This window comes from Pseudorasbora parva, chromosome 12, assembly GCF_024679245.1.
Source record: "Pseudorasbora parva isolate DD20220531a chromosome 12, ASM2467924v1, whole genome shotgun sequence".
Taxonomy (NCBI): domain Eukaryota; kingdom Metazoa; phylum Chordata; class Actinopteri; order Cypriniformes; family Gobionidae; genus Pseudorasbora; species Pseudorasbora parva.
The window spans coordinates 18,808,031-18,819,025 of NC_090183.1; the positions used below are offsets into that span (position 1 = coordinate 18,808,031).

Here is a 10,995-nt window from a genome sequence, read left to right on the forward strand (position 1 = left end):
AAGTCAAAGATTTTGACAGTATAGCTTAAGTTTGGTGATTTGTGTTTAAGATTTTGAAAAAGCGAGAGAAACATTCAAAAAAGTGTTTTAGCAATTCAGAAATACTGTAATTGTACAGTATACAGCCTACAATGCACTGTACTTATATTGGTTGTGTCTCATCATTTGAAACAGATTAAATCAGTTTTGAGTGGTCGTGTTCAATCAATGACGTGTTTTCCATTTGATTGTTGCCACTTGTGTTAACCCGTATGAAGGCATGTGCATTAGAGTGCGGAATGTGTCTTGACAATGAGACTGTGTTTAGCTGAAAAGTCTAAGTGAGATCTGCAAATTGTGTTTTACCATGTGAAATGGTTTAAGGTATTGACAACAGACTGCACAATTAGCTAAATGACTTCAGGCAACTGAGAAATTTGTTCAGCCGATGTGTTTTAGCAATTGAGAAAAACTGTAACAAAATGTGTGTTTGAGAAGTAAATTATCCAATTGGCCAATAGGTGTAAGTCTGTGTTAAGAGTTTAGAAAAAGTTTCTTAAATATGGGTAAGTGCTTGTTAGGGACTGAAAAAAACTGTAATAGAATAAACTGCAGTGCCTCATTATGCAGTGAATACTGAACCGTTTTGCCAACATTAGAGTGTGTTTAGTTTGCTATGTTACAGTTTTTTTCAATCGCTAACAAGCGCTTAGCTATACTTCAGATAATTTTTCTAAACTCTTAACACAGACTCACACCTACAAAACACAGTTGGCCAAATGGATCATTTTCTTCTCAAAAGAACATTTTGTTAAATATACACTAACTCTTCATTTTAAAACAGAACACATCTTTCTCTGCACACACTAATTTTACCAAAACACTGGAATTCTGACTCAAAATGAAATTATTCTGTCAAAGAATAAACCTTCTTTTCACTTCACAAGGTACATGCAGTCAATCAAAGTATACCAGGTTTCAAAATGCTGGTTATTGTTAACATCACAAAAATTGCATACACAGCAAAATCTCCAGTGTTGAAATAGGTTGAAATCCTGGTGTTAAGGACTTTTAGAGTAAAGTGTTACATTTCTGGTGTTGAATTAACACTACTAGTGTAAACCGCACTCTCTGACTGGTGAACATAAGTAGAGTTAAATATCAACACTGAGAGAGAGAGTAAAATTACATCCGGGGCATTTCGGTGAAACAAGCTTAAACTTTTCTCACAGACGCCATTTTCTTTGACTCGCGCCGTGGAACGAGGGATAACGCTGATATTGCATGTTTTATCCTGGTTTCATCGTATTTACATATGCATTTTGTTACATCATATTGTTTTATAACTATGAATGTGCTGTGCACCGCTAAACAGCTCCTGTAGAGGCATTTTCGTTGACGAGTGATTCGAGCACACCTGAGGCGGTTGCTTTTTAACAGGGAAACGCAGTGAGTAAGTGTTTTACCTCATTTACAATATGTATTTTATAACATTGATTTAAAGCCATATTTAAATGCTCTGCGCGCTTATACGAGACATCTTTTTCTCACATGCGGCATCTACTTTGACTCGTGACACGGAGCGGACGACGAGGAGGGTTGCTTGCATATAGGAAACGCCGAAAGTAAGTGTTTTTAGCCTAATTCGCAACGTTTTTTATGACATATTGTTTTATAACGATATATAACTTGACGCTTTAATAACGCGCCTAAAACTTTCTCCGTCACTCGTGGTGCACGCGGAGTTTTCACCGCATCACAGAGAACAGAGAAAACACCGGAACAGGGAAACGGAGAACAGAGAAAACACAGAGAAAGTAAGTGTCCCACGCCTATATTAATATGTATTTTTACTGTATAATTATGTAGTTGTGTCTTGAAAAACACATTCAGTAGCTATGCTGATTGAAAGGCTGCTTAAGAGTTTTATACAGACGAGCTGCAGTGACCTCTCTCTGAGGAAGCAGCATCAGACGGAGTAACGTTAACGCTTTCTCTTCCCTTCGTTAATTAATTGTTCATTCACCAAACTGTAATCTTATTGCACTACTTAATCGTTGTGTCTGATTTGTATTGGGTAGTAATCCAGATTCAAAGACACGATTGTTTCATGAACCCTTTTTCACGAGTTTGTGTGCCCATATAATCTTAGTGAAAGTGGTAAACAGATTTGGCTTGCTGTCTGCTATAGAGGGGCTCGGAGAGGATATTCTACCCGAGCTCCGATTGCCCCCCTATAACAGGCAAATTGAATGAATAAAATAATGAATGAATGAGTCATTTATATAGCGCTTTCATATGTACTACTGTACACCCAAAGCGCTTTACACTCGTGTCAGGGATCTCTCCTCAACCACCACCAATGTGGTGTACAAAAGGAGGAGCAGGGGAGGAGGAGGGATGCTTCAGGAACCAAAAAGGGTAAGAGGTAAGCTGCTGGTTTTATACCTTGGTATTAATTGAAAGATTAGATGGGCGTACTCCTCCCGAAATTACGTTTATTAACTTCACGAGTTTGTGTGCCCATATAATCTTAGTGAAAGTGGTAAACAGATTTGGCTTGCTGTCTGCTATAGAGGGGCTCGGAGAGGATATTTCACCCGAGCTCTGATTGCCCCCCAAAAACAAAATGCATAAATAGACAGCAAGCAAGAATCATGGAAATTTGAAAAGCTCATGATTACGGGAGGAGTCTGTATAATTATTCCAGAAGACCCCCCAAAATTGTTAAATAGACTGAATGGAAGATGGCACTGTAGCAGTACTGAGGTAGGTAACTGCTGTGGCAGTTTATGAAATAGGTGAGGGGTTGCAGCAGTAGTCAGGCACTGAGCGGGGCACTGCCGCAGCATCAAGCAAAGCGCTGCAGCAACATTCTCTAATTGACGGGGCACTGCAGCAGCATCAAGCAAAGCGCTGCAGCAACATTCTCTAATTGACGGGGCACTGCAGCAGCATCAAGCAAAGCGCTGCAGCAACATTCTCGAATTGGCGAGGCACTGCAGCAGCATCAAGCAAAGCGCTGCAGCAACACTCTCGAATTGGCGAGGCACTGCAGCAGCATCTAGCAAAGTGCTGCAGCAACATTCTCGAATTGACGGGGCACTGCAGCAGCAGTCTCAAAAATGGCGGGGCACTGCAGCAGCTTTCCCAAATTGGCAGGGCACTGTAGCAGCATCAAGCAAAGCACTGCAGCAGCAGTCTCAAAATGGCGGGGCACTGCAGCGGCAGTCTCAAAATGGCGGGGCACTGCAGCAGCATCGAGCAAAGCACTGTGACAGCATTCTCAAACTGGCGGGGCACTGCAGCAGCCTCCAACATTCTCGAATTGGTGGGGCACTGCAGCAGCTTCAAGCAAAGCACTGCAGCAGCATTCTCAAACTGGCGGGGAACTGCAGCAGCCTCCAGCATTCTCAAATTGGCGGGGCACTGGAGCGGTAGTCTCAAAATGGTGTGGCACTGCAGCGGCAGTCTCAAAATGGCGGGGCAATGCAGCAGCATTGAGCAAAACACTGCAGCGGCAGTCTCAAATTGGCAGGGCACTGTAGCAGCGGTCTCAAATTAGCGGGGCACTGCAGCGGCAGTATTAAGTAAAGCATGGCAATGGCAGTCACGAATAACGAAGCACTGCAGTGGCAGTATCAAATTGAGAAGCACTACAGCGGCTGCATCAAATTGGAGGAGCACTACAGTGGCAATATTAAATTGTGGAGCACTGGGCAATGCAGCGGCAGTATCAAGCAAAGTGTTGTGCAAATCCAGTGTTCGGCACTGTGCGGACGTGAGTTTTTGTTGTAGATGTCTGTCTTTAAAAAAAAAAAAAAAAAAAAAAATTGTGTATTGTGCTAATTAATTGAGATTTCTTACAGCTCTTACAGGTTTTTGGCCTTGTCTGTTCCGTTGCTTCTATTACTCTCCCCTTTTTTGTAAGTCGCTTTGGATAAAAGCGTCTGCTAAATGATTAAATGTAAATGTAAAAATGTAAGCAAAGGATTGCAGCGACAGTCACAAAATAGCGAAGTACTGCAGTAGCAGCATCAAATAGGAGAAGCACTGCAGCATAAAATTGGTGCAGCAATTCAGTGGCAGAATCAAATTGCGGAGCACTGCGGCATCAAACTGCGAAGCACTGCAGCGGCTGCATCAAATGGTGGAGCACTGCAGTGGCAGCATCAAATAGGAGAAACACTGCAGTGGCAGTATCAAATTGTGGAGCACTGGAAGGGCAGCATCAAAATGGAGGAGCAGTGCAGCGGCAGCATTAAATTGGAGGAGCATTGCAGCAGCGGTATCGAATTGCGGCTCACTGTAGCATCGAAAAGGAGGAGCACTGCAGTGGCAGCATCAAATAGGAGTAGCACAGCAGAGGCAGCATTAAATAGGAGGAACACTGCAGCGGCAGTATTAAATAGGAGGTGCACTGCAGTGGCAGTATTAAATAGGAGGTGCACTGCAGTGGCAGCATTAAACTGGAGGAGAACTGCAGCATCAAATTGGTGGAGCACTGCAGCAGCGTCAAATTGCGGAACACTGCAGTGGCAGCATCAAATTGCGGAACACTGCTGTGGCAGCATTAAACTGGAGGAGCACTGTAGCGGCAGCATCAAATAGAAGGAGCACTGCAGCGACTGTCAAAATGGAGGAGCACTGTAGCATCAAAATAGGAGGAACACTGCAGCGGCAGCATCAAATAGGAGGAGAATTGCAGTGGCAGAATCAAATAGCAGGAAAACTGCAGCATCAATATAGGAGGAGAACAGCAGTGGCAGAATCAAATAGCAGGAAAAACTGCAGCATCAATATAGGAGGAGAACTGCATTGGCAGTGTAAAAATGCCGGAGCACTGCAGCGGCAGTATCAAAATGGCGGAGCACTGTAGCATCAAAATAGGAGGAACACTGCAGCGGCAGCATAAAATAGGAGGAAAACTGCAGCATCAAATAGGAGGAGAACTGCAGTGGCAGTATTAAACTGGAGGAGCACTGCAGCAGCAGCATTAAAAGGGAGGAGCCCTGCAAGTGGCAGCATTAAACTGGAGGAGCACTATAGCGGCAGCATCAAATAAGAGGAGCACTGCACCGCAGTGTCAAAGTGGCGGAGCACTGTAGCATCAAAATAGGAGGAGCACTGCAGCAGCAGCAAAATGACAGATCACTGCAGTGGCAGCATTAAATAGTAGGGGCACTGCAGTGGCAGCATCAAAATTACGGAGCACTGCAGCGGCAGTGTCAAAGTGGCGGAGCACTGTAGCATCAAAATAGGAGGAGCACTGCAGCGGCAGCATCAAATTGGAGGAGCACTGCAGCAGCGGCAAAATGACAGATCACTGCAGTGGCAGCATTAAATAGTAGGGGCACTGCAGTGGCAGCATCAAAATTACGGAGCACTGCAGTGGCAGCATTAAATAGTAGGAGCACTGCAGTGGCAGCATTAAATAGTAGGAGCACTACAGTGGCAGCATTAAATAGTAAGGGCACTGCAGTGACAGCATTAAATAGTAGGAGCACTGCAGCGGCAGCATCAAATAGGAGGAGAACTGCAGTGGCAGTATCAAATAGGAGGAGCACTGCAGCGACAGCATTAAATAGTAGGGGCACTGCAGTGGCAGCATTAAACTGGAGGAGCACTGTAGTGGCAAGCGAAGCCCTGGAGCATCAAGCGAGGGACTGTGGCATTAATTGAAGGACTACAACGGTGATATCTAGTAAATCCAAATACTGCAGCGGCAGTATCAAATTGGCAGAGCACTGCAGCATCAAGTGAAGATGGCTTGTTTGATGAGGCTGAGGTCCGAACAAAGTAAAATCGAAAGGCCTCTGAGGACCACCAACCCAGTAGTTTAATTGATGGTGTGGCAGTCCTTTTTGGCCTGCGGTGGTGTCTGCTCCATTACGGAAGAAGTGAGGTGAATATAAGTAAGCCTAATTACCAGAGTGGGTGGGGATTTGCTGAAGCTTTTTTAATGAACTTCACTGCCTTGGTGACAGGAAGGTTGTTCTCATCGGAAAACAGCGGGTCGAGATGTAAGGAGATCTGCACCTCCCTGTGGCAAGGGAGAAGGAAAGATATTGATATTGCTGGATGGGTGTCGGGAGATTGAAGATAGGAATGAAAAGGCAGTTTTTTAATTTGATCCGTTTATTGCTTTTGATGAGGAAACGGATGGTGTTCTTGTTTAAAACTTAGAGATCATAGATGGTCGGATGGATGGTTGTAGATTAGAAATTAAAAGCAGCCGAGATAGACTTTGATGGTACTAGATTGGGTGGACATCTCGTATGACATCAAAAAATGAAAAAAGAGGGAGAATTTGGGAAAACAAGTTTGTTGTAGGAATCGCTTGAAAAAGCTCTCCAAGTTGTCCAGTAGGATTGCAATGCTGGGGTTGGAACGGTGTCCATCTTCGGGCTAATGCTCTTAATATTAATGCCAAAATCTGGGAAATATAGAAATTAAGATAAAAAAGGAACTCTGCTGGTTCCTCAGTGACAACTTTTATAGCATCAAACAACTAACTAAGCTAAACTTATTTAAAACCAAAACTTGAAATAAAATCAAAGTGATAAAACTGCCTTAAAAGACAGAAAACATCTTGGAAAATATAAAGTGTAATTTGATTGTTTAGTTTAACTCGTATCCATTAGAAACCACGGAGGGGCGGGGCTTATGAGCTATACTGGGACCAACCACCTGGGGTGATTGAGGCGCAGAGGCTTGGTGGAGACAGGTGATGGATCCATAGCAATGATGTAGTAGGAACTGTAAGAGCAATGCAGATGAGAAGGAGGCAATGAAGAGGAAGCAGAAGCTGGATTGAATAAGGTTGGAGAATATAAAGCTTGGGGAGCAACCCCATGCTTGGATCGGCTCCAATGGCGGCGGAGAAAGGAAAGAGAGGGAGGGGCATGACCATCTGCGGAGGCAGCCTCACGCTTGGGTCTGCTCTGATAGTAGAGGCAAAAATTAGTGGGGGTGGGGTGGGGCAGGACCGTTTGCAGAGGCAGCCTCACGCTTTGGGTCTGCACCTATAGCAGAGAAGAAATTAAGGGGGGGGGGCAGGACCGTTTGCGGAGGCAGCCTCATGCTTTGGGTCTGCACCTATAGCAGGAGAAATTAAGGGGGGGGGAGGGCAGGACCGTTTGTGGAGGCAGCCTCACGCTTTGGGTCTGCACCTATAGCAGAGAAGAAATTAAGGGGGGGGGGGGCAGGACCGTTTGCGGAGGCAGCCTCACGCTTTGGGTCTGCACCTATAGCAGAGAAGAAATTAAGGGAGGGGGGGGGGGGCGTTTGCGGAGGCAGCCTCACGCTTTGGGCCTGCTCCAATAGCAGAGGAGAAATTATTGTATTATATAGCTTTTCTCGATTTAACAGAATAAAAGCCAGAAAGCACAGAAATATTGGAAGCGTGGAAAGAAGAACAGATGAAGCTATACTTACCTGTGGGAGGGTGAAAGGTAACAGTCGAAGAGGCCGTGGAACTATTGCGAGCAGACGCGGAACTAATGTCTGCGGCCGCGATAGTGCCGGCCGAATTAAGGGGCGGACGTGAAGCATCGGCAGCCGGCTGAAACTGAAACGGACCGTATAGATCGTGCAGTTGTTTGTGTTGATGTTTGCGTGTTGCTGCGAGAACGCTGAATGCGCCGTGAGAGTGAGAGTTTTTGGTGAAAGCACACGAGCAGATCGTTAAGTTGCGCTTTTGAATTCCTCTGGGTGAAATGGAAAACCCGCGCTGGATAACGCTTGCCTGAGCGCGTTGATGGACCATTCCTCAGCAGGAGGTACGAGGCTTAACGTTACTGCTGAAGAGGATGATGTTGATGATGATGAAGGCCTCGATGCATCGCGATGAGGATCGACCGAGCCCTGTGATGATTCTAGATGGAAGAAGAGAGAGGTTTTCTTGGGCGAGTTGTTATGTGGAGCGGAGAGACCGGCGGTCTGGAGATCAACAGGTGAAATGAGCAGCGCAGCCAGTCAAGCAGAGTTGGGCAGGCCAAATGCTTCAGGAACCAAAAAGGGGAAGAGGTAAGCTGCTGGTTTTATACCTTGGTATTAATTGAAAGATTAGATGGGCGTACTCCTCCCGAAATTACGTTTATTAACTTCACTTTTCTGAAAACATGACCTCATTTGTTTTGCACAGAAAATGTGACCTGTCTGATGTCTCTGTCTTCAACAGCTGCATCAACATGATTTTTAACAATCCTCTAGAATGAAACCAGGGCTGACAGATGACAGTTCTTTCTGTTCTGCAGCAAAATAGGTATGTATATGGTATAGAAAACAGGTGTAGTTCTTGTCTAGGAAGATTATTGGTCCAAAACTATTTATTTATAATAAAGCACAAATATGACCTCTGTGCATACCAATTCAAATCACTTATTGACAGGTTTTATAGTTATGACAGCATGGTAGTTAGAAAATTATCATGAAAGAATAGAAAAAAGTAAGTAAATGATGACAGAATTTAAAATTGGGGGGGAACTAATGCTTTAAAGTGATAGTTCACCTTACAATGAAAATTAGTCATCTTAAGTGTATATGACTTTATTTCTGACTAATATAATCAGTTATATTAAAAATGTCCTGTCTCTTCCAAGCTTTATAATGGCAGTGAATGTCTGTTTATGCTTTTAAGTCCATAAAAGTGCATCTATCATCATAAAAGATACCCACATTGCTTGAGTCAAGGGTGCCTCTTTAAGTAAATCGTTGCATACGGCCGTACTGTCGGAAGCTAGTTATTTTAGTTTATAAAGTTTAAAATATGGAAATATTTCTTACACAAACGCATCCCATTGCTTTAGAAGGCCTTTATTAAACCCCCAGAGACTTATGTATAACTTTATGATTGACAGATGCACTTTTTTTAAAGGATGGATGCACTTTTATGATGGATGGATGGATGCACTTTTATGATGGATAGATGCACTTTTATGGATTCAAAACAGAAACAGCCATTCACTGCCATTATAAAGCTTGGAAGAGCCAGGACGGTTTTTAATATAACTCTTATTGTATTTGTCTGAAAGAAGAATGTCATATACACCTAGGATGACTTTAGGGTGATTAAATCATAGGATAATTTTCATTTTTGGGTGAACTATCCCTTTATCCTACTTGTTGCTGAAATGATTGAAGTACATAGGTAGGAATTTTAATATAATTGATTCATTATGAATGGGGTCTGTTTAAAAGTAATGAAAAATGTATTCTTTAAGACTGTTTAAAGTATTTCTTTATCCTCAAACTATCTTTTTTTTTTCTTGTTTGCCAGCACACCTACCATATGACTGAAAAACAGAAGAACAACTCCTCAATCAATTTCTTTATTTGGGGGACTAATACTTTTAGAATGGGTAAGTAATTCTTTCATATTAAATATTTATGCAAAATGTATTTATCATTTTAACTTTTGGTTAATGTTTGGATATGCCTTCATGTTTAAATGTAATTGTTTTTTCTATTTGTGTTTTTAGGAGTGTTTCTATAATGCATCAAGTTTGGCCCTGGGTTGGTGCTTGAAGACTACAGACTAGAACCTCCCTGGATATGGTAAGATTTAACAGATAACTTATGAAAGAATCATGGGCACAAAAATCAAAAATAATCATAGCTTTGTTGGTATTTGGCTAACATAATTACAAAAAAAAAAAAAGTCAAACAAATTGTTTTCATGATTTGACAGGTAGATGTTTTCTGTTTGATTTTATACTCAGCAGATTGGGAAATCTCTGCCTATCACAAAGTCAGGAAGAAGGGAACAAAAATCATTCCAGCAGCTGACTAGTAAGTGAGATTTCTTAAAGGGATAGTTCACACAAAAATTAAAATTCTGTCATCATTTACTCACCCTCATGTTGTCAATGTCACGTGATTTCAGCAGTTTGGCAGTTTGACACACAATCCGAATCATAAATCAATACGCTGATTCATGACCGTTTGAATCTTTATTTGAGGTTTGAAAACAAACTTGGAAGAGAAGACAATGCCGAATAAATTGTTTTTGTCATTTTTGGATCAAAATGTATTTTAATCAAGAGATTCTAATCAACTAACCAATGTCTCATATGGACTACTTTGATGATGTTTTTATGACCTTTCTGGACATGGACAGTATAGTGTGCATACACTTAGATACGCTGTCGGACTAAATATAAAATATCTTAAACTGTGTTCTGAAGATGAACAGAGGTCTTATGGGTGTGGAGCGACATTAGGGAGAGTCATTAATGACATAAATTTCATTTTTGGGTGAACTAACTAACCCTTTCAATACAGCAAGTTTTCCACCATAAAATACAAATAATATTAATTGTAATTGGTCTGGTTTTGTGTTGTCTAGGCTAGGGAACCAGCATTCCAGGATTTTTCGAGAGAGTTGGATCTGCACAACCTTCCCTGCTCTGCATGCGAAACAACAACTATGGACTGAACTGTACTGTTAGCAACTGGACACAACCTGATCCACAGATATCCTGCAACTGTTTTTCATCTGCTGAATGTTGTGTTGACTCAAGTACTGCTGTTCTGTTGCAAAGTTGAAGGTACTGAACCAACTTCACTGACACAGGACATATATTCACTGACATGCAGGACTTGGAAGTATTACACACTGCTTGATAAGCAGCTTTAATATAATTCTGATGATAGAAATGCCTATACTGTGCCTTATTCATTTATTTTAAAAGTTAACCTTCCGTGATGTAAAGGGTCTTGCTCGTTAATAAAGAACTAGTTTGTTAAAACAACTCTTTGCGTTCTTTATTTTGTAACTTTACTATGAACAGACTTTTGTGGTATCATTATTTTCTCTGTGAATGTGCAGAGTTCAGTTGTGCTTAGATATTTTTGTCTATTAAAAAAAAAAAGTTATTCTTCATATGTTTATTTATTTTTTCCTGTAGTAAAAAAGCATTTTCAGAACATTGCATGTAAGAAAACTGTCATGAATACACTTTAAAGTTTCATAAAATAACACTGAATGATTTAAATGAACACTTTAAGAGTAAG

General features: G+C 42.0%; 1 long non-coding RNA gene across 2 annotated transcripts; it reads left to right on the top strand.

The window, feature by feature from the left end:
• The first annotated feature begins 1,702 nt into the window (after nt 1-1,702).
• Nucleotides 1,703-10,733, top strand: LOC137093547 (uncharacterized). Of its 2 annotated transcripts, none has more exons than XR_010908486.1 (6): nt 1,703-1,796; nt 8,162-8,245; nt 9,260-9,341; nt 9,462-9,537; nt 9,702-9,771; nt 10,328-10,733. It is a non-coding gene; the product is annotated as an uncharacterized lncRNA (long non-coding RNA). The 2 variants fall into 2 exon arrangements; XR_010908485.1 differs by having other exon boundaries at nt 9,705-9,771.
• The last annotated feature ends 262 nt before the right edge of the window (nt 10,734-10,995 follow it).